Consider the following 24,062-nt stretch of genomic DNA (forward strand, 5'->3'; position numbering starts at 1 on the left):
TGAAATTCAATGTTTTAGAATTTCGGGATTCTGAAGTGATTATAAATATATGTGTATATATATATATATATATATATATATATATATATATATATATATATATTTATATATATACACACACACACACATATACACACAGACACACACATACACACACACACACACACACACACACACACACACTCATGCATATATAATATATATATATATATATATATATATATATATATATATTTATATATATATATATAGAGAGAGAGAGAGAGACAGAGAGAAAGAGAGAGAGGGAGAGAGAGAAAGTTATGCTCCTTTTTACCACACAGAGCACACCATTGTTTAAGCAGTCAGGCAATACATGATGAAAATCCCCACCCAAACTTTCCAAAGGAGTTTGGTATTTAGCATTTAATTCTTGCTCCACTCCAGTGTAACATCCTATTTCTTCTCACTCAACCTTATAGTCTGACTTTTCTTCTAACCCTAGTTGATATTCTATAGATTTTCAGTCATTACTTCATCATCTCCTTGGAGTATTTTATATCCATGCTGAAAACTATCTTATTTGGCTTGTGATCTATTTGTTACTCATATTATTATTATTGCTAAATGTTTGCTCAATGTATGGTGCTCATACATATTTATAAATAAATATTTTCTGCTGTACAACTGTTTGAAAATTATATTGTTAAATCTTATTTATTGTTTTGTTAAAATTCATGGATTATTTTTCTTCCGGGGCCATCCTTGAAAAGGGGATCTGTTCAGCCTGATAAATAAATAAATAAACATACATGATTTCCAATTTATCATCACCACATTTCTGAAATGACAAAGTTTTTGTCTTTTATAAATAAAGTTATCCATCCCCTAATTCCATAAATGTATTGCATTACACATTTTATGTCATGAACCATATTGCATTTTCCCTTTAAATAAATCTATCACCTTGTTTCTGTATGTTACTGACTCTAAATTGCAGTATCAGTTTTCCTCAAAGTCATTGATTATATATGCACTCCATGGCATTGGCTTTACTTTCTTGATTTTAGTTACAAAACATGCAACTATGTGGAATAACTCAAAAATAATTTCTGAAAAAGTGTAATTTATTATATAACTTATCAATAGCATTTGGTGCATAAACCCCCCTAATGGATTAATGACTGTGCCTCACACCATCTGTCTATGATTGTATCAGCCTTTGCTGTTGTTCTTGTTTTTGTCTTTTTCTGAGTAACTTCTCACTGCTTTGGCTTCCTGCTGCTGCTACTTCCCTCTCATATGTTTTGTTCAGTATTGCATCTCCGTGTGACATATCAGAACACTTAACTCTTTCACCATGGTCAGGTATTGAAGGTACATTTTTAAAATAATTTCAGCTTGCTATCCTGCATCTGTGGCTTCTTATAATAACATTTGTCCATCACATCATACTAGGAAATGTCTGTCCTTTACTTTGTTTCTTTTGCCACAATGAGCTTGAAAAAATAATTATCTAGCAAACATCCTACAAGTAATTAAATAATTAAGCAATAACTGATGACGTCGGTGTGGTATTTTGAAGATTTACCCATGGTTGGAGTGGCTTAATCATGAGGATGATGCCTGAGTAATTAAATAAAGCCAACCATGGGAAAATTTCAATATACTACACAACGGAGTCGGTTATTGCTATTGTACAATGACATTATTAAAGCAAAAAATACTTTTCTTAAATAATGTCATTGTATAACGCCTTCTTGGTGCCCTTCCACATTTTTCCGGTATCCTGGGGTATTTTTTGATGTACTGCGCATGCATATGGGACTTGTGTTCCCAAGCTTACACATTACATCAGTGCTGTGTAAGGGTAGCAACAGAAAAAGGAAGCTCTCCGCTGCATTTTTTTTATTTTATTTTATTTTTTTATTGGAGACTTTTAACATTTGGGAGTGCCAGGACAAACAAAATAAAAGGATAATCAGGTAAGAACATACCTGATTATCTTGTTATTTTTGTCTGCGCCATCTCCCCTTGTTCATTTGAGGTCTTCTGTTTTCTCTTTTTCTTAAAAAAAAAAAATGAAAGAAAAGTAAGAAAATGATGAGATATACTAACGGACAAAGTCTGGGTGAGCGGAGCTTCTTCCGTTGCTATATTCTCGGATTTACAACGGGCATGTTGGTTGGGCTGACCAATCAGAGTGCTCATTTTTGAATATTAATGGCCAGTCATTGTATAATTATAATCCTTCTGCCATTATATTTCCTTTCTAGGTCAATCTCTTCTTTGTTAATGGTGTTTCATTTTATTCATCTGATTTTGCTGCTCCATCATGCTGTGTCACACAGATTCAACTCTTCCACTCATCACTGAGTAGAGGAGCTTTACAAATAGATAACACAAGTATTTGCAGACTAATTATACACAATGAATAACATATCATTCTTAATCCAAAAAAATATTATATCACATACTACACACACCCTTTATAGCATAACCATCTTTGGTTTGTTTTAAGACCATCTCAACATCTCGCCTTATATGTAACAACTCTTCACTACTATAGTATCCGATATTTCATATTGTACCTGGAAATCATTTGTTGTTAAACACAGTCATAATGAAGAATTGTAAAAAAGGGGAAGAATCTAAGGCTGGCATGGATAGATTGCAAAAACGAAACTGACAGCTTCCCACATTCATGAATAAAGGAGTGCTTACAGATGTATAACATACACATTAAATTGATCAATTGTATTGCAGTGACCATGAAATAGTGGCAAACCACTTTGCAGCTAAGCCATGATAAAAGACAAATTATTATCCCAGGGATAAAAATTCAAGGGGAGATATTCCAGGGTGAGTCTTTGTCACAGCTGCTCTTTTCTCTTCCCCTTAACCCATTAAGCTGTCTACTTAACCGATTAGGTCATGGTGGTAATTTGGCTCCCAGAAAACAAAGAAGTGTAAAGACTTCTCATCCTCTTTTTTTTTTTTTTGATGATTAACAATTGTATCGCCCATCAGATGAGGAGCTTGAAAGCTCAACTGGAAGTGGTTAGATGATATAAAAATGTCATTTGGTCTTGATAAATGTGTGAAAGCAACCTTTAAAGCATAAAGTATCAGTCTGAGACAGGAATGTGATTTAAAGTAACTTGAGTAGGAGGGACTGTATAAATATTTGGGAATTGATGAAGGATCAAGAATAAAACATGAACAAATGCAAATAAAACTTAGTAAGGAATATTTTATAAGGTTAAAATTAATACTGAAAACATTCCTGACATCTAGGAACAAAGTCCAAGCTATAAACCAGTTTGCTTTTCATGTTCTGATTTACAATATCGGGGTGACTGACTGCCCACAAAAGGCACTGGATCAGTTATATAGGAAAACAAGAAAAATGCTTCATGCTTATCAAATGATACATAAAAACCATTGTATATCAAGATTATATATCCTTCATTCTGAAGGTGGTATGGGCCCCATCAAAATTGATTACATATATAGATAGATCTGCAATTGTGGTACTGCATATATATATATATATATATATATATATATATACTGACATCTCCAGATCCAAATATAGTGAGGGTTTTAAAAACATGAGGAGAACAGGTCTAAGATGACTTCCCTGCTTAGTTTAGTCGAAAAAATATCGGTCTCGAGTGGGAATAGAAATATAATGAAACCAGAAGTAGAAAACAAATAAGGCACCAACTGAATGTGCCAAAAAACAAAACAAGGAATATAAGGTGAAGAATTAGATGAGAAGGCAAAAAATGTTGAAAAGGCATAAAAATAGTTGCAAGTACAGAAAACTTCAAGATCTGATGCAAGAATGATTAAACAGAGGTGAATTTCAACCAAAAAAATGAAATATTAATATTGGGGGTCAAGGAGAGTGAATTACATTCACTTTGGTTTACAAAGTCCATTGAAAATGTGGGAGAAATAGACAAATGCAGGTTTTGTAAAACAGAACTGAAAACAGTCACACATCTGGTTGCTGGGTATGATACACTAATGGCAGAGGACCTGCACACTGAAAGGTGTAATTATGCAGCAAGACTGTTACACTGCAGATTGTGCAAACATTTCAATACCGAAGTAGTTGAGAAGCACTGGAAACATGAGCCACGAAGTATTACAGAGAATGATGACATTTATATCACAGGGTATCACCCATTACCAACAGTTCAAAAAATAAATGTGAGAAAACCTGATGCAGTAGTCCATGAAAAGATGACAGAAGTAACATTGGTTATTGAAATTGCTACATCTAGTGATTACAGTGTCTTGTGTACAGAGAGACACAAAGTCACTAAATACAAGGATTTGCATGCAGAAATGAGGGCAATGTGGAAAGGGATACGTGGACAGTTCCAATAGTAGTAGGAATCATATCTGGATATTGTACTGATGCACAGTAGGAATCATATCTGGATATTGTACTGATGCACATAACTCCATATGAATTACAGGAACAATTCGGGCCAGATTGCTGGTGCTGCAAAGAGTACTTTTCTGGCTGTAATCAAAGCTTGAAATAATACTCATTTCCAGAAATTTCATAAAACTTTGACTTAGGAGTGGGGTCCATGGCAGTCATTGTAACAGAAACTCAAAAGACTTGGATAAATAAAACCATGTAATACCTAACAAAATTGTAACTATGTCATCACATATATATTGTAAACTATTGTTAGATGGCTTGTGTATGATGTCATCCAAATTTACTAATTGAAAGCAGTCATAAGGATATTGCAGTATAAGCGTTTCCTGCCCAACACTGAATCTCTGACACTCCAGTAATGCATTTCTTTTGTGGTATAAGAGTTCCTTTGTGGTATTTTGAGATAATGATCAAGTCTATAAACTTAATTTAAAAAAATGAACCTGTCATGTAACTTTCTCTGTAGCACAAGGTGCAAGTGCTGTGATCTTAAAATTGCAAGGACTGTGGGTTGGCATAATGGATAAGATGTTTACCTGACAAACACATGGCACAGGGTTTGATTCTCACCTCTAAGGGAAATTGGCTAGGCTTAAAATGGTCAACATGTGCAATTAGCCTAGTACTTACCTATTTGACTGATGTTTTTGCACAACTATTAGACAGTCTTTCACTTTGTTGTTTATATTTAATTTCTCCGTTAGCCAGTACTTTTCAATATTAATCTCCATTAAAAATCTACCACCTCAGCTACTCCTTCAGATTTTTTAACCTTCCCTTATCCCACTCATCTTTCTGTTTTACCTAATAGAATGCCTCTATAATACTTTCATTCCGTAACTTTATAGACAGAAAATCCAGCCCACTGCAGATTGTATAATTTAGTATTATTAACATATTTGTTTGTTTCACTGCTGTCACTATTTACCATTATTCCTTTCTTCCATATAATCTGTGTTTATGTTTTTCCATAATATCTGATCTATATGATTCATCTTTCCTTCCAACATATTTTCCTAATGAAAATAAATTTAATAATTCCAAATAAACTATTAGTTTGATATGCCCGACCCCCATATTATTTCTTAGAATAGAGTGTCCCTCTACTAATTAGACTCAGCCTGCACACCTTTGTAAAACTAAACACACATTCTAGCAACGCTTTTTCATAGCTTTGTGGCAACATATATACTCTAGCAAAATATTATAGTTTACTCAAAGGAAGACATTGTATCAAATTATATTAAATCTGATACACATCTCCTCTTTATTAACAGTTGCTTCCATTTTCTCACTTCTGAAAAAACACATGGACTTATTGCGTATCTCATGAAATGCACCCACCCACTTCTACTGCATCCCCAACATCCTTATATTATTCCTTATTTAGCGTTAACCATGCATTCTTTAAATTATTAGCTATAAACAACATTTCTTTCATGCATGCCTTATTTTAGTCATTATCACAAAATGATCTGCATGAACTAGGTTTGCCTAGGGAAATGAAGCTAGGTCAACAATAAGACAACAAAAAGAATACGTTAGTAATAAATGCATAAATAATGCAGTTTATTAACTTCCCTTGTGTTAAAGGTTATGCTTTAGGCTAATGTTAAATCATAGCATTACTGTGATTTCTGTGACTGTGTATATCTGATATATTTTCCCTGTTATGCTAGGTTGTTTCTGTAGATAAGAGTCACGGTTATTTGATATCTGTTGTTTCTTTTATTTCCACTTGGATTGGCAATGTGATGTCAGTGCCTCATATGTTCTCTCTCCTTCACACACACACACACACACACACACACACACACACACACACACACACACACACACACACACGCACACAAACAAACACACACACACACACACACACACACACACACACACACACACTTTTTTAAATATCATGCATTATTTTAGGTTGTGAGTTAACAAAAACATCAGTATAACAGAACCACATGTAATCAGACGGTTACAAATTTTGACATGCACGTTCTTTATCATACTTCTTCCAAAAGTAGAAGGCAAATGCATTTTTCAACATTTAAAGATCTTTCACTGATCTCTTCTTTAAAGCTACCCTTATAGCAAATCAGTTCAAAGAATCACAGAGACCCAGCTTGATCTCTCATGCGTATGTAGCCAGCTGTTGGTATATGGTGCCCGGATAAGTGGCTCACGGTACATGCTTACTGAAGTGTCACTGGACATGATATTATGTATTCCAGTTCACTGACAAGTCAAAAACAAGACAGGCATGAGCCTATTGCTGGTCCTAGCAACCAAGAAAGAAGGGAATCAGTTGCAGCATCTCATTGTTTCTTAGTGATCTTTATTTTTTAAGGATTAGATTGCTGCGGTGTCCTGGTTTAGAAGATGCTGACTTGTTAGTTACAGTTCAGTAAGACACACTTTGATGTTCAGATGCAGAATTCTGGACTGATTTTAAAGCAGAAACTTAGTTTATATTATTTAAGGACAGTGAGAGCTGCTGCTTTTAAAATATTGTGCCAGCAATTACAGTTCTCTGTGGTGTAGATGACTGTTTAAGTCTAGATTGTAACGAGTAATGTCAAATTTGTCCATTAATAATCAACAGACGAATGCGTCTGCCTGTTTCTTCAAAGTGCACCTTTCATTAATTGCATTTCTTTATTTCTTTTTTTTTTTTTGTTCAAATATTTTTATTAAATTTAAACACACGTATATTGCAAACAGTATAATGTAAGTTTAAATGAATAACTATATACAGTATATACAGTTGGCCTAATATGAAAAAAAAATGTCCATGTAGAAAGAGACAATAGATCTTTTCATATATCAAATAAACAGTGTGATTATGAACATTCAGTCAAATTATAGATGGTGCTTTATTTCTTAGAGATTCAATTAAGTCAATGACTTTAGTCCAAGGATTATTCGTCCATTTCCTGGGGGAAAAATGCATTTCTTTTGAATGTTTTTGGTTACAAAAGGAAGAAGTTAGAATTTGGAATGTAAATGTATGTGCTTGATTCTAGAGCAGAAATGTTGATGTTCCTAATGTTTTTAAATCAGGGGGTGTGAATGCTTGTGTGTTTACAGGTAGTCAAAGTCAAAGTGAAAGTAAACTTGACTGTCGATCAGATATACACAGCAGTGCAAGCTGAACAAAATTACATTGCTTTTGTCCGCGTGCAGGACATAACAATGAACACATAGTTTGAATGACAGTAACACTAATGCACATACAGTAATAATAAAATATTAATAACACAAGAAATTGCCACAATTGGACAGGAAGACATTCAACAATATTATATTAGTAGGTATTGCAAACACTATCTCCTGGATTCAATAAACTCCTTGCAGGAACAGTGCTATTCCTGCATGGAGTGGTTCGTGTCCATGTCGCATTAGCATTAACAGCAACATGCCCTGCATATTCATGAAGGCTCAAGGCAAGGTTCATCAAAGGTACATCCACAGTTTATCCAAAAAAAAATCTATGAAGAATCAAGACAGGTCTCTACAATCAAGGTTGTTACCTTGATTGTATAAACATGTCTTGATTCTTCATTGATTTTTCATGGATAAACTGTGGCTGTACCTTTGATGAACCTTGCCTTGAGTCTTTTTTGAGTAGTTATATAATTTTTGTGTTTTTTATATTCATGAAGGCGTGCTGCTGTTAAGGCTAAATGGACCCAGACAGTGAACGAGTACAGGGGGCATGTTTAAGTACTGCATGGACATTGAACATGCCACCTGCACTCAGAAAGTGCCATACGGCACTTTGTAAAAGTTGTCAGCATAATATTAGAGAAGTTCTCTAATATGATGCAAGTATTTCAGTGTCCGTGGACACTGAAATTAAATAAATGACTATTTCAGTGTCTGTGGACACTGAAATACTTAGGGGAGCAAGAAAGCAATGCAGGAGGTGTGTGACAGGTTCTGTCACACACACCCTGCATTGTAAAAGTGCCATATGGCTATGGCCCCATACCTTGCAACCTGTTAAAGCAAGAAATCTGGAAAAAGGTACAAATAATGGGGGGATAAAGCCCTAAAAATAGTGACACCTATTAAATATTGCTCTTACAAACTTAGAAAGTTGATAAAAAAACAAGTTATATATTAGCATGAATTTTCTGAAGGATAGAAGTCTGAAAATCAAATGTGCCATTATTTCCTGACTGCAGTCCACAATGACTTGCCAGAAAAACACAAATCAATCAGAAACAGGCCAAAAATATGAGACAAAATGTAGACATTCTGTGAAAATCTGTACAGTTGAGAGGTATGCATAGCCCTCAACTGTACAGGTTTCCACAGAATGCCCAGATGCCTGCCTCACATACCCTCTTAACTTCCTAGAGCAAGAACGCTGTACAAAGCCATAAATAATGGGGGGACAAAGGCACATAAATAGGGACACATTTTAAAAAGTGCACTGACAAACCTGAAAGCTGACAGAATAAAAGGTTTGCAATAGCACGTACTTGCTGCATGGAATGAAGACTGAAACACAAATGTTTGCTATGTGAAAGTGCTGTATGGGCAAAGCCCTTAACTGTACAAGTGTCTGTAGAATGCCCAGATGCCTGCCTCACATACCTGTCAACCTCCTAGAGTTACAAAGCTGTACAAGGCCATAAATAATGAAAAATATTTTTTTTCCATACTAAGGTATGATTAAGCATAACTGAGTGGGTGTGCTCATTATGGTCCTCTGCCCAGCATTGCTTAAACACCCCAGAGGAGATAAAAATATACAGCTAACATTCTAATGCGGGGATAGTGCAGTGGTTAGAGTCCATGGTTTGTATGCAGGTGTTCATGGTTTAAGTACCAAGACAGGCAGTTCATTTTTAAATAGGAAAGCAGTGTTAAAATGTTTTTTTTTTAAATGATGTAGTAATTGATATTTGTCAACCAAGGTAGAGTAGCTAGTGTAAAATATAAGTGTGAGTGCATATAACATGTGAAATCACCTATGTACACACAAGTGTCCCATACAGTATAATCACACCCCATGGTAATGTAATGAAAGCACATAGAGGGACGTCATGTAAAGTAAATCATATACCCTTACCAATATGTCAGTAATGATTAATTAAGTTATTATCCCGATATTTTAATAAAATGAAAGTGAGCAGTGGTTAGCAGTGCTCAGCTATGTTTAGCTGGTGTAAGCATTGCTTAAATATGAATGTTAAGCAGCAGTCAGCTCAGCTATATGGATTTGCGTACTGTTAAGCAATGCTCAGCAAGTACCACTTTAAGCACTGTTCAACCCAGCTCAGCGGGTTTGCGGGTTGCTAAGCTATGCTCAGCAGTTTTGAAATTGACCAATTATGGCAAAAGGTGAAAATATGGCCTTATTTAAACTGCACTGGTGGGAACACAGCCAGTACCTGTTATAGTTCAACCTGTGCAGGAACCATGGCTGGTGTAGGTGAGGGTTCGTGCTTTAGGGCACAGCGCTGGGGCATCATGGTGTCCAGGGTCATGGCTGAACTCCTTGTAAGTAACCATGATGAGAGAGTGCTGCAGGGCCAGTACCAGGGCTCCCAGTATAAAGCGGAGGCCTGGAACTGTCTCACCCATGATCTCACCAGTGCTACTGGCATCCCTTGAACTGGTGAGCAGGTCCGGCACCACTATGCCGACTTAAACCGGAGGACGGCGGTGCTCTTGGATCAGTGAATCCAAGATGCCAGGGACAGCCATGCTTCAGCAGTTTGTAAGTATCACAGATATAGGTGTACCAAATTCTAGCCTGAGGATGTGATAGACAGGTATGCATAATGTTTGTTGTTCTCCCCTTCAGCTGCAGCAGATAGGGCTAGTAACATCAAAGTCTGTGCTGACAGACTGCTGAGGCTGCACCAACAGGCTGGTGAGTAAAAATCTATTTTGCAGCATATTGTGCAAATAACTAAGAAGGAGTACATTGTGTTGTCCTAGCAGGTATACTGTTACTGTGTTAACTGAATAAATAAAGTATATCTGACTAAGATTGTTCTGAAATAAACAACTGTAACAGAAACTGCTGTGTTTACTCTGGTATGTTGTTGTACACATATAGAATGTATACAGGTTCTTCACAGCAAATATGGCTGTGACAGCATACATTAACCAAGGTTGTTCTGTAAACCAGCTGTTAAGAAAAACTGTAGGTGGTGAAGCTGTAAAACAAGATATAAATCAAATGTGAAATATATACTGCACTTAGCTCTGAACCCTGAACAGTAATGTGTAAGGTATCAAAGTGTGTTCCATGAAGCATTGCCTTGTGTTAACCTTTGCTTTCCAGACTGCAGTAATCCAAAGGAGTAATGCACGTACACTATCTGTCATGCATGCATCACAGGATTACAAGTACAGACTGTGTATCCAAGAGACTATTAGGCAGAAACCAGTGAAACATGAAACAGCAGTTCCCCAGAAATTCAGTGTGATGAGAAACAGGTTAGTTGTTAATTCTGCACACCCAGACATGGTTCAAATCCAGGGAGTGATACTAATATGTGTGCATATCTACACACAAGGAATCAGGAATAAATGTAAAAAATAGTCAGGTAGTGTTAATAGATATTTTTTCCACAGGTTTTACAGGTAAGGAAATTTTGGTAGTAGCTGTATGAAGGGTATACTAATAAACTGTGTACAACTGTTCAACTGTCCCAACACATGCCTGCAAATGACAGCAGGATAGGTACATACATCATGCAGTCTTCCTAATACATGTCATCCCAAGTGTCATGCTGTCATGGCTAGTGGTCACTGTTGCCAATAACCCTGGACACAGATAGGAAACTAGTTGAAGTATGCTAGTAGCACACACACATAACAGCAGTTCAGGGTACCCCCTCCTGTACCAGATATATAACCCTGACATGTATGAGTCCCCTCTAGTCATGCACCCAGAATTGTCACATTTTGTCCCATACCATTGCAGGCTAACAGTTTAATAGGTATGTTTGTGTACAGAAGCTATGGGCCATAGGTATATGTAAAGTGAGTGCAGACCTATAGAGTACTGTGCAGTACTGATGTGGAAAATAGAAGCAGAAACAGTTGTTAATGGGCTTTTTATCTCTCCCCCCACCCCTCATCTGCATCAATAATTATTATTCATATACTAGGGGTATGTTGTTATCCAAACTTAATGTTGGGACTTGTCTTCTATTATTGTTAATATATTTGATTGGTTGCATGTTAACATACGTTGTTCAAATACCATTGTTAGTGGCCTGTTGCTGTCAATATTACTGGTATGCTGTTACGATGCATACTGTTGTTCCATTTATGCATGTGTTCTGTTTGCTATGCAACTGTTTCAAATCTGTTTTATGGGGTTAATTGGAACACCCATGCATGCTGTTATAACTAATCTTGAAATATGTTGCGCATGACTAACCAACATATTCAGTAAAACCTCAACACCATAGCATGTTTGGGAAAGGAGATCCCAGTAGATTTGTCTATCCCACCTTACCTGGCCATGGCACCGGGCCCCAGCATGTCTGGGACCCAACTCTGAACTTCCTTGTCCATTGGTCCTGCACCACTTTTTGGTGGAACCACCTCATGGGACGGAGCCCATCCCCCCAGGGAGCAGATGCAGACAGGAGCCTGTCACCTGAAGTCAGTTCCGGGGTTTGGTGCCCAGCACCATCCAAGCAGAGTTTTGTGAACAGCTGTGCCAGATTGAGGGCCATCTGGTGTACCTCGAGGGGCAGGCTGCCCCTCCTGTCCAGCCCCCAGCACAGCCAACTTTGGGGCCATGAAGGAGCAGTGATGACTGCCCATGGATGGGGACCTCAGTCCCACTGTATCCATTTGGGGGCTCATGGACTTCGGATTCTCAACCACCCTCCCGTCAAAGGTGTTCACCCCCTCATGTGTCATATACCGCCCATGTCTGTTGTCTTGTTTGTCTGCTAATGCAACCTATCCTACCCAATCTACCTCCCCAAACATACCTACAGCCCTTTTCCAACATCCCACTCACACCTTAAAAAAAAGGGCATCTGTCCTACAAAACGAAATTGTCCAATACATAACTCTACATTTTGCATCCATGTACAGTGAAACTAATCAATCAAACCGCCGATTATTCTGCAAATGTCTGTCACCAACACCCCTCCCTGTGGTGTGTGAGGCTGTAAATTCAAAATTCTACACATTATTTACAGCTGGTGCTGCAGAAGAAATGTAGATCTAAGGTCCTTTCCTACACCTGTCCTGCACATCCCTAGCTGCTTTTCCTAATGCTTTACCACTTGCTTGCCCCCATTTCACCACTGTCCTATCACCCATTTTTCTTTTCTTTAATGAAAATTAGCGAGGCAGTAACTGGTGCTAAGCGAAGTTAATAGGGCTTAACCGACTGTTAGCATCATTTAGCGCTGCACAAAACAGAGCAAACCCACTTACAAACTGCTTAAAAGTGCCTTAATCCCTCTGTCTCCATCAGCCCTTGTTCTGCCCAGCAACAAAATAATCAGCCCTGCATGTTGCAAACCAAGGATGCTGTGCACTACAATGACAGCAACATACCTCTATACCATCTGAGCTGTAGGAATTTGTAATGTTTTTACAAACATATCATGCACAACAGTCATTTAACATAAGGGGGTATTATATATCCATAGTACTCTTATATACATATATGTATATATAATACAAATATATGTATATTTGAACACTTGACAATGCTGAAATCCTGAAAGATCGAATTTTATATCTCCGAGACCATATGATCGAACTTTTGGAATCCCAACATTGTGTGCATACAGCGCGAAATGAGAGATTTCCCTTTTCCCTCGCTGTAGTGTGATCTCAGAGTTCCAAAACATCGATCATATGGTCTCGATCATATGAAATTTGATGTTTCGGAATTTCGAGATTCTGAAGTGAATCCATAAATATATATATATATATATATATATATATATATATATATATATATATATCTAGATAACCAACCTCTTACTACAAGACATCTGCAAAAAGCCCAACAAAGTGGGGGGATAAAGGGCAAACAATAGTGACATCTTTGAAATATGGCTGTCATACATGTAGAAGTCTGCTAGAGTGGCATAGTTTGGTTTAACACACAATTCCAGATGGATTCCAGGTCTGAAATACAAATGAATGTCATTATTTACTGATGTCAATGCTCAAATCACCCCAGTGATTTCTCAGAAACCCACAACTGCTATGGGCAACAGACAAAACACATGAGCCACACATCTGGACAGTGTCTAGACATCAGGGCAGTGGAGAAGTATGACTGCAGTCTTGTAAGAGAATGGAAAAACCTATGACAGTTGCCAGCCATGTCACCCAGCACCTTCTGAACCACATTAAGACCAACATGACACTACCCTAAATCAGCTCTGGGTGATTAGCCATGTATATTCAAATATATAATGCACTACTGGAATGGCACTGTAGAGAAAAGCAGATAGTGGTTCAAAAATGCCCACCCACACTCATTTGCACCACAGTCACAGCAACATAGCAATACCCCAAATGAACTCTAGAGTAGAACGACTGTTTGAACAAACATATCCTGATTGCCAGTCCCACACCACACTGACATATACTGGCCCAACTCATAGTGTACTGGGAATCCTGAGGTGTTACAGGACATTTCTCAGTCTGCTCCTACAAACATACACACCTGATAGACAACCAGCAGCTGTAGCAGCATACAGAGTCAGATAGAAAAGGGATCTATGACACTCACATCAGCTACTCTCCCTACTCAGCCCAACAAACATCTACACACAACACTGCTACACAATCTTGGCAGTCTTTTCACAATGGCAAGACAAACATAACTCTCATATGTACGGAGTTCCACAGAATGTCAAGGGTGTGAGACCATATTCATTGCCACTGCCATATACCAGTTCCAGGAGTCTGCTAAGTCAATGTGATGATACCTGGAGTGCAGTCACTAAATAATGATATCACATACCTCTGAACCTCTTACTGCAAGACATCTGGACAAAGCATGACATACTTGGGGACATGGGGCCGGAAAGAGGGACATATCTTACGTTGTTACAAACTGAAACAGATGCTGGTGTCACAGGCTTTGTTGTAACATAACATCCTTGAAGGATATGATGTCTGAAACACCAATGGATGCCAACAGTTACTGACTACAATCCTCACATAATCTTACAGATTCCACAAAGGCAGATGTTGTCTGAGGAACAGATCGAACATAACAGGCAAACCTCTGGGCAGTCTGTGGACACCAGGACAGTTGAGAGGTATGTCAGCAACATAACACTGTCAGACATCAAGTGACACAGAAAATGCATCTCCAGATGAACCCTGTTAATCTAGCAACCCGCTATGTGTATAGCAGCACTACTGACTTACAATCTGTACCCAGTTTTGGAGCATTGTTCCCCCATGTTGTTGGGCTGTCTCCACATGTCCTATCCTGAGAGAGATTCACTTCATAATCTCAAAATTCTGAAATCTTGAATTTTAGTATTTCGAGACCATGACGCCAAAAATCCAAAAACCCAAAACCCCAGAAGCGCGAAATTTAAAATTGCGACTTCTGCACTAAACATACCGCAGACACAAACACAAACATACACCTCCCTTCACATACACAAACACCTACGCTACATACAAACAGGAGGTCAAGCCCCCTGCACCCCCCCACCCCCCCTACTTAAATATATTAACTCCGAGGTCGCACTACATAGACAAACACACAAAAACACCACCACACACGCTACATTCCCCTTGCACACACACATCACACTAACAAAACACACAGACACACACTAAAGCCCCTACCCAAAATCGTAAAACACAAACACTTACCTACATCTCCAACCACCCACTCACATACTGCAACACCAGAACCACTAATTCAAAATCTCCGAACTTCAGGATTTTGAATTTCACGCTTCTGGGGTTTCGGTGTTCTGCATTTTTGCCCTTCTGGTCTAAGGTTACTGAAATTCGGGATTTCAGTAGTTCAAGATTCTGAAGGGAACTCCCTAAGAGGTATTCCCACCTACTGTCTGTGAAGCTGTAGCCACCACACCTCCATAATGTCCTCCACACAGGCAAGGAAAAGGGGCAAGGCCCACATGAAGGACGTAATTATACCATTGTGTTGCTATGGCATTGGCAAATGGAAAGACAACACAGCTGCTCTGGATGCAAGTAGCCAGTGGGAGACACCACCTGGTGCACAGGCCATCACCTGCTCATGAGCAGTACCTACAAAAGGCAAGCTGCTGCCTATGCAACACAGGTCTGAAACCATCTACACAAAGACAGACTGCTACTACACAAACCTCACCATTTGCATTGTTGTGAAGAAACACTTGAGCACTATAACAGGTATCTCAATCATGTAAGCATGTAATGGAATGCAGAAGGGGGATGAAATTATGTCAAATGGGACATTAAACACTAGACCACGACAAGACCTGCTGGACTCACATGCTGCTGTCTGCATTGACATGGCTCACATCTCTGGACCCTGAGTCAGCCCAGCAAAGGTTAGCTCATGTATGACTACTACTGGAGTGTCTGTTATCCAATACTGAGTGTGACACTACTAGGCCAGCTATCTGGGATGCTGTAATTATTCATATGTCACCTGTGAATGATACTCTGATACATATGCTTGTCTTACAAATGCAAGAGACGTATATAGAGTATGTGCATACTACACAACAAGGGCAGATGTGTGTGGTGAACTGTATGTGATATTCTGAGCCCATACCTGACAACTGTCCAGAGTTTTGAAGATTGACCACATGTCTGCCTCATATTTGTAGTCAGTGCCTCAGACAGTTGTGTATTGTCTGGCACATCACTGGCAACCCATTAAAGAAAGAAGTCATAACATATTAGCATACATTTGATTGTCAGATGTCATATCCTGCAGAGTAGACTTGTGAATGTGACACAATTTTTGCTGGCAAGTAAGTGTGTTTCAGCTAGATTAATAAAGTAACACTATTCACTAGCCTTTGCCCACCACTGATGTGTGCCTTTGTGCAGATGTCTTGCTCTAACAGGAGCTTGGTGTCTTACCATGAAACCCATGCCAATGTAAGTGTACCTAGTCCTGTAGGATGCTGACATTTGTGCAGTCACTGACATCTGCTTTGTGGCTGTGGAGAGCACATCAACCTTACCACGTCACTCATCCCATCATACATTTAGACCCCAAATGGAGGCCTGCAAAGCCACAGGAGGTGGAGTGTTGAACATTATCATACACATACACACCTCCAGGCTAGCCAAACAGTATGTCACATGGGTGACATCCTGAGTGCAGTTAACAGTTGACAAAACACCTACTCAAACCATAGCTAGCTACACACCACCAGCCATGGCTATGGACATCCAACACACCTATTGGGAACTGCTGGAATCTGTCAGGATTCAATCATCTACCATGCTCCTGGGTGACTTCAAATACCCAACTATAGTGTGCATTACCTATGCCACCTGAATATAAATGCACATATATTCCTCAACTTTGTCAATGACAATGCAGTGGATCAGCTGGTCAATACCCCTATGACAGGTGGAAATATCCTGTACCTGGTCCTAACCAACATGAGTAGCCACTCTAGCACTCCTACAGTGTTATCTTCCTTGGTAATATCTGACCACATAGCCGCCACTATTCAGGTCACTATCTCCCCTGCCCCCCTTTACAGTGTCAAATGGAATGAACTGTACACAAATGACTATAAATCCCCTCAGAGCAGGTAGAAGTAGCTGTACAGCCAGCGTCCCATTTGTTGGAACTAGCAGCAGTGTACAGGCCCATACCACAATACTATGTGGGTACCTACATAGCTATATGGACTCATCAATACCTGACAGGACAGCATCATCTTTTTCAAGGTAGGGTAAACACCTGTGGTGGTCAGCAGCAATACACAAATACCATAATAGGTGGAAACAATCACTGGATGGGCCAAGAAGGAACAGGTGCCTCATTGTAAGCAATGTCATCCTGGACTGCACAAGCAAATACAGGCACAGGTGATGTACCCTAAAGCTGTCTTTGAATGTAAATTGGACACATCCACCAAGGCAAATCACTAGGCCTTCCACAGATGTGCCTGCAATTCCAGAGGCAACACCCAAATCTGCTCTGTAGTGGTGGTCAATAACACCCCATGCACATACGGCATAGATATAGGCAACCTGCTACAGACAGGTGAAGTGTGAACATCACCCCCCTGTGCCCCCATAGGTACACATATGCAAGTACAGCACCTGCCCCCCCTCCCCTCATCATCAGGAAGCAGGTCCGTAATGCCCTCTCATTTCTGTTGTCCCCACCACTTTCTCTTGGATTTGAGTGTCCAAATACACCTCCAAATTCCATGCAAATGCACAGCTGTTGCTGTATAAGAAATGGACAGCTATGGACCTTCCCTACACCCGTCCTGCACATCCCTAGCTACCTTTCATATTATTTTTCCATCTGCGTGCCCCTTTTTCACCACTTTCCTATCACCTTTTTTCTTTTCTTTTAAAGAAATTAGCGTGGGTGTAAGCATGAGTAAGCGGTAGTAAGAGGGAATAAGCAAGTTTGCGCAATGTTAAGTGACACCAACACAGATTAAGCATCTGTATGGTTAACTGTGTGTTGGCATCGCTTAGTGTCACCAAAACTCATGCAAACCCACTTACAACTGCTTAAAACTGCTTTAATCACTCTGTTTCCATCAGCCACAGTTCTGCCTACCAACAAAATAATCATCACTACCACGTCTCAAACCTAGGGCCCTATACACCATAGTCAGAGCAATGTACCACTACACCATTTGAGTTATAAGGATTGCTGGTGCTTTTTCAAACATATCATGCAGTAGAGTCATTCAACAGTAGGGAAAGGATTCCGTAGAATCAGTCGGGTTTTGTATATATACATATACACATGCATATATGTATGGAGATGTATATACATGGAAAAATATATACATAATATAAATAGAGATATACATACACACACACACACACACACACACACACACACACACACACACACACACGCACACACACACAAACACACACACACACACATATATATATATATATATATATACATATATATATATATATATATATATATATATATATATATATATATATGTATATGCATGCTCATAACATGTAGTGTAGTCATACCTCAGAACCATACCTCTCAAATTCTTAGTGCAAGAAATCTGGCCAAAAGCTGTCCAAATGGGGGGACAATGGGCCTAAACTAGGGACCTGTTTCAATATTGCTCTTATAAATGTAGAATGTTGCCGGAGTGCCAGGGTTTGTTTCAGCATACATGTTCTATAGGGTGTGAGTTCTGAAACTGAAATGTATGTTATCATTTACTGTCAGAAATCCTCAGATCATCACAATGATTTACCAGGGAAATAAAAATAATGAATATTTGGAACAGACCAGAAATATGAGCAATAAACATGGACATTCTGAAACAATCTGGCCAGTGGAGAGGTAGGCACAGAACCCCTTAGTGCAACAAATCTGGACCAAGCCTGACAAAGTGGGGAGAGAAAGCCATAAAAATAGGGACATATCTGAAATACTGTAGTAGATAAGCTGACACATTTACTGCAGTAACACCTTCCTGTCTGTCCTAACATATATTGACTGAAATAGCACAAGTCCAGCACTCAATTACATCTCACTAGTTAGTGACTTAAATCCTCACATCATCCCACTGATGTGTCAGAAATATACAACACTCATGGGGGCCAGACAAGAGTACATCCTACAAATATCTAGATATGACATCACATTAGGGAAACTGCACTCAGCTGCTAAGCTAAGCATGGCACCGTCCAAACTACAGTCAGACTGACACAACACTAACCCAAATCCACTATGGGGAATTATACATGAATTTGCAAATATATCAGGCACTACAGGGATGTAACAGCACTGAAAAACTGACACCAGTGTGAAAGTGCATACCCATAACCAATTCCACCACAGTCACAATGAGATACAAGTAAGCCAAATGAACAGTACAGTATAAGGACTGTGTGAACAAAAAACATCTCAACATGTTTGCCACTCACACACTAGCCCTACATATACTGGCCAAATTCACAGTGTAGTACGACACCTGATCAGGGTATGGGACGTGTCTCATTCTGCCCCTACAAACATATACAGATGATAGACCACCAAAAACTGGAGCAGCATGCACAGGCAGATAGAAAAGGAGCCATAACACATACATCTACCCCTTCCTACTCAGGCCAAATAACATTGACATACTACACTGCTACACAATCCTGACAGTCTGTCAACAACCACTAGAAATACACAGTCCTCTTAACTGTTCAGAGTCCTACAGAAAGTCCAGGCTTTGTCCTCATATATAAGGCCTCTTACACATAACATGTCTGACAGTCTGATACATCACTGGGACGGTATCAGGAATGAAGGCACTAAATAATGATACACCCTACCTATCACCCTCTTACTGCATGACATCTGGAAAAGCCTAACATAAATGGAGACAAAGGCCCAAAAACAGGGGCATTGGGCAGCCACTGTGGTGCAGTGGTTAGCATTGCTGCCTCACAGCAAGAGGTTCTCTGGTTCGATCCTCGGCTGGGGTGCCTTCTGTGCGGAGTCTGCATGTCCTCCCTGTGGTCATGTGGGTTTCCTCCGGGTGCTCTGGTTTCACCCCCCCCAAAAAAAAACATGCTGCAGGTGGATTGGACACTCTTAATTGGCCCTAGGTGTGAGTGTGGGTGTATGTGTGCCTTCTGTGGAAGGTTGGGCGCCAGGCTGGCAACTCAACACCGTAAAACTCCACTGCCAATCATGAGCAGACAAGGAGATCTGCTGTGGTGACCCTTAACCGGGAAAAAGCCGAAAGAAGAAGAAGATATGACATATTGCTGTTATAAACTTAGACAGCTGCTGGTGTAACAAGGTTTGTTGTAACATATCTTTTCTGAGAGATATGAAGTGAGAAACAGAAATTGATTATACCATTTACTGACTGTAATCTTTACAGTGTGCGACTGATTTTACAAAGACAAAAAATATCTGAGGAACACAACAAACATGAGAGTCCAAAGTCTGGCCATTCTGTGGATAGCCCTACAGTTGAGAGTTATGTCAACCACATAAGACTGTCAGACTTAACATCACACAGAAAAGACATATTCACACAAACCCTGTTAAACTAGCATTAATTCATCTGTATAACAGCAATACTTACATTCTGTCCATATGTCTGGAACATTCTCCTCCAGTTTGTTGGGCTGTCTCCACAGTTTTCTTTGTAAGAGGTATTTCCAGCTACCCTCTGTGATGCTGTTGTTCACACACCTCCATGAAGTTCTCCTCACAGGCAAGGAAAAGGGGCAATGCCCACATGAAATATTCAGTTATAGGAGTGTGTTGCCATGCCATTGGCTATAGGAATAACACTGTTCTGCATGCAATTAGCAAGTATGAGACACCAATTGGTGCACACGCTATCAGCTGCTCATGAGCATTACCTACAAAGGCAAACTGCTGCCTATGCAAAACAGATGTATACCCGACATCTGGGAGAGAGAGAGAGAGACAGACAGACAGACAGACAAAGGAACCAAGCAACAGATATTGGAATAAAACCAACCATACTTGGAGAAAAAAAGGTATGCCAAACAAGTAACCATGTATTGGAATGCAGTAGGGGGTATGTAATAATGGGAAGTTCAACAAATATGTCTCAACAAGACTTGCTGTACTGATATATTGCTGATCAGAACCTATGTTAATTGTGAATACAACTATGATATGCATGTTTGTCTCAGAAATGTGAGAGACTTATACAGGGTACTTGCATAGTGAAATACTATTGCAGATGCATGTGTTGAACTGCATGTGATATATTGAGCTCATGCCATTCAACTGTCCAGTGTTATGCACACTGACCATATGTGTGCTTCATATTTGTAGTCATTTACTCATAGAGTTGTGTTATATCTGACAAATCATTGGCAACCTATGAAGACTGACCTAACAACATCTCCTTCTCTTTTTCATTTGGCTGTTCCCATTAGGGGTTGCCACAGCAGATCATCTGTCTCCATTTCCTCCTGTCCTCTGCATCTTGACCTGTCATGCCAACCACCTGCATGTCCTCTATCACCACATCCATACACCTTATCTTAGGCCTTCCTCTTTTCCTCTTACCTGACAACTTCATCCTTACCATCCATTTCCCAATATACTCAGCATCTCTCCTCAGCACATGTCCAAACCAACAAATCCCACTATTTTCTGGCTGTGTCTTCAAACCGTCCAACCTGGGCAGACCATCTAACATACATATCTTTAATCCTGTCCACCCTCGTCACACCCAATGCAAGTCTTAACATCATTAACTCTGTCACATCCAGCTCTGACTCTTGCCTTTTTGTCAGTGCCACTGTCTCCAACCCATATAACATAGCTGGTCTCACTACTATCTTGTAGACCTTCCCTCTCACTCTTAATGGTACTCATCCGTCGCAAATTACTCCTGACAGTCTTCTCCACCCTCCCCATCCTGCATGTACTCTCTTCTTCACCTTTCCCCTACACTCATCATTACTCTGAACTGTTGATCCCAAGTATTTAAACTCATCCACCTTTGCAAACTCTACTCCCTACATCCTCACCATTCCTCTATCCTCCCTCCCATTCAAACACATATATTCTGTCTTAGTCCTGCTGACCATCATTCCTCCCCTCTCTAGAGCATATCTCCACATCTCCAGGGTCTCCTCAACCTGTTCCCTACTCTCACTACAGATCACAATGTCATCTGCAAACATCGCAGTCAACAAGGACTCCTGTCTGAACTTGTCTGTCAACCTGTCCATCACCACTGCAAATAAGAAAGGGCTGAGAGCTGAACTCTGATGTAATACCACCTCCACCATAAACACACCTCTCACTCCCACCGCAGAACTCAGTGCTGTCACACTACCCTTGTACATATCCTATAGCACTCTTACGGATTCCTCCGCCACTCCTGACTTCCTCATACAACACCACAACTCCTTTCTAGGCATCCTGTCATATGCTAAGTCCACAAAGACACAACAGAACTCCTTTCAACCTTCTCCGTACTTCTCCATTAACACTGTCAGAGCAAACATCACATCTGTACTGCTCTTTCTTGGCATGAAACCATACTTATGATCACTAATCCTCACCTGCCTTCTTAACCTACCTTCCACTACTTTTTCCCATGACTTCATGTTGTGACTGATAAATGTTATCCCTCTGTAGTTACTACAGCTCTGCACATCACCCATATTCTTATAATTGCTAGCCAAACACTTTTTCTCCACCCCTCACACATCCTCTCACTTTCCAAGATTACATTAAACAATCTGGTTAAAAAGACCACTACCATTTCTCCTAAACACCGCCATGCTTCCACAGGTATGTCATCTGGACCAACAGCCTTTCCATTTTTAATCAACTTCATAGCTATCCTTACTTCCTCCTTGCTAATCCATTGCATTTCCTGATTCACCATACCCACATCAACTAACCTTCTCTCTCTCTCATTCTCTTCATTCAACAGCCTCTCAAAGTACTCTTTCCATCCGCTCAACACACTCTCTTCGCTTGTGAGTACGTTTACCTCGTTATCCTTTATCACCCTTATCTGCTGAACATCCTTCCTAGCTCGGTCCCTCTGTCTAGCCAATCATTACAGGTCCTATTCTTCATACTTAGTGTCCAACCATTCATACAACTCTTTATACGCCTCATCCTTAGCCTTTGTCACCTCTCTCTTTGCCATGCACCTCATCTTCTTATACTCCTGTCTACTTTCTTCATCTTTCTGACAATCCCACTTCTTCTTCTGCTACCTCTTTCTCTGTATACTCCCCGGTACTTCCTCATTCCACCACCAGGTCTCCTTGTCCTCCTTCATCTGTCCAGATGTCAAACCAAGCATGTTTCTAGTCATCTCCTTTACGAGCTGTGCTGCAGTTACCCAGATATTCCGTAACTCTTCACCACCACCCACTGCTTCTCTTAACTCTTCCTTGAACTCAGCTTCACAATCACCCTTTTTTAGTTTCCACCATTTGATCCTGGGTGTTGCCCTCACACTCCTCCACCTTGTCTTGATCCCCAACATCATCCCATAGACCCACATTCTATGCTGCCTAACTACACTTACCCCTGTCACCAATTTACAGTCACCAATCTCCTTCAAAAAGGCCCTCCTGCATATGAGATAATCTGCCTGTGTGCATCTTCCTCCACTCTTGTATGTCACCCTATGATCCTCTGTCTTGTTAAAATATGTACTCACCACAGCCATGTCCATCCTTTTTACAAACTCCACCACCATCTCACCTTCTACATTCCTTTGCTTAACACCATACCTACCCATCACTTCCGCATCCCCTCTGTTCCCTTCACCAGCATGCCCATTGAAATCTGCTCCAATCACCACTCTCTCACCCTTGGGTACAGTCATCACCACTTCAACCAACTCACTCCAAAATTTTTCTGTCTCATCCATGGCACACACAACTAGCAGAGCATATGCACTAA

The sequence above is a fragment of the Protopterus annectens genome, chromosome 11.part0 (genome assembly GCF_019279795.1).
Source record: "Protopterus annectens isolate FY-2018-M chromosome 11.part0, PAN1.0, whole genome shotgun sequence".
NCBI classification, from domain to species: Eukaryota; Metazoa; Chordata; order Ceratodontiformes; family Protopteridae; genus Protopterus; species Protopterus annectens.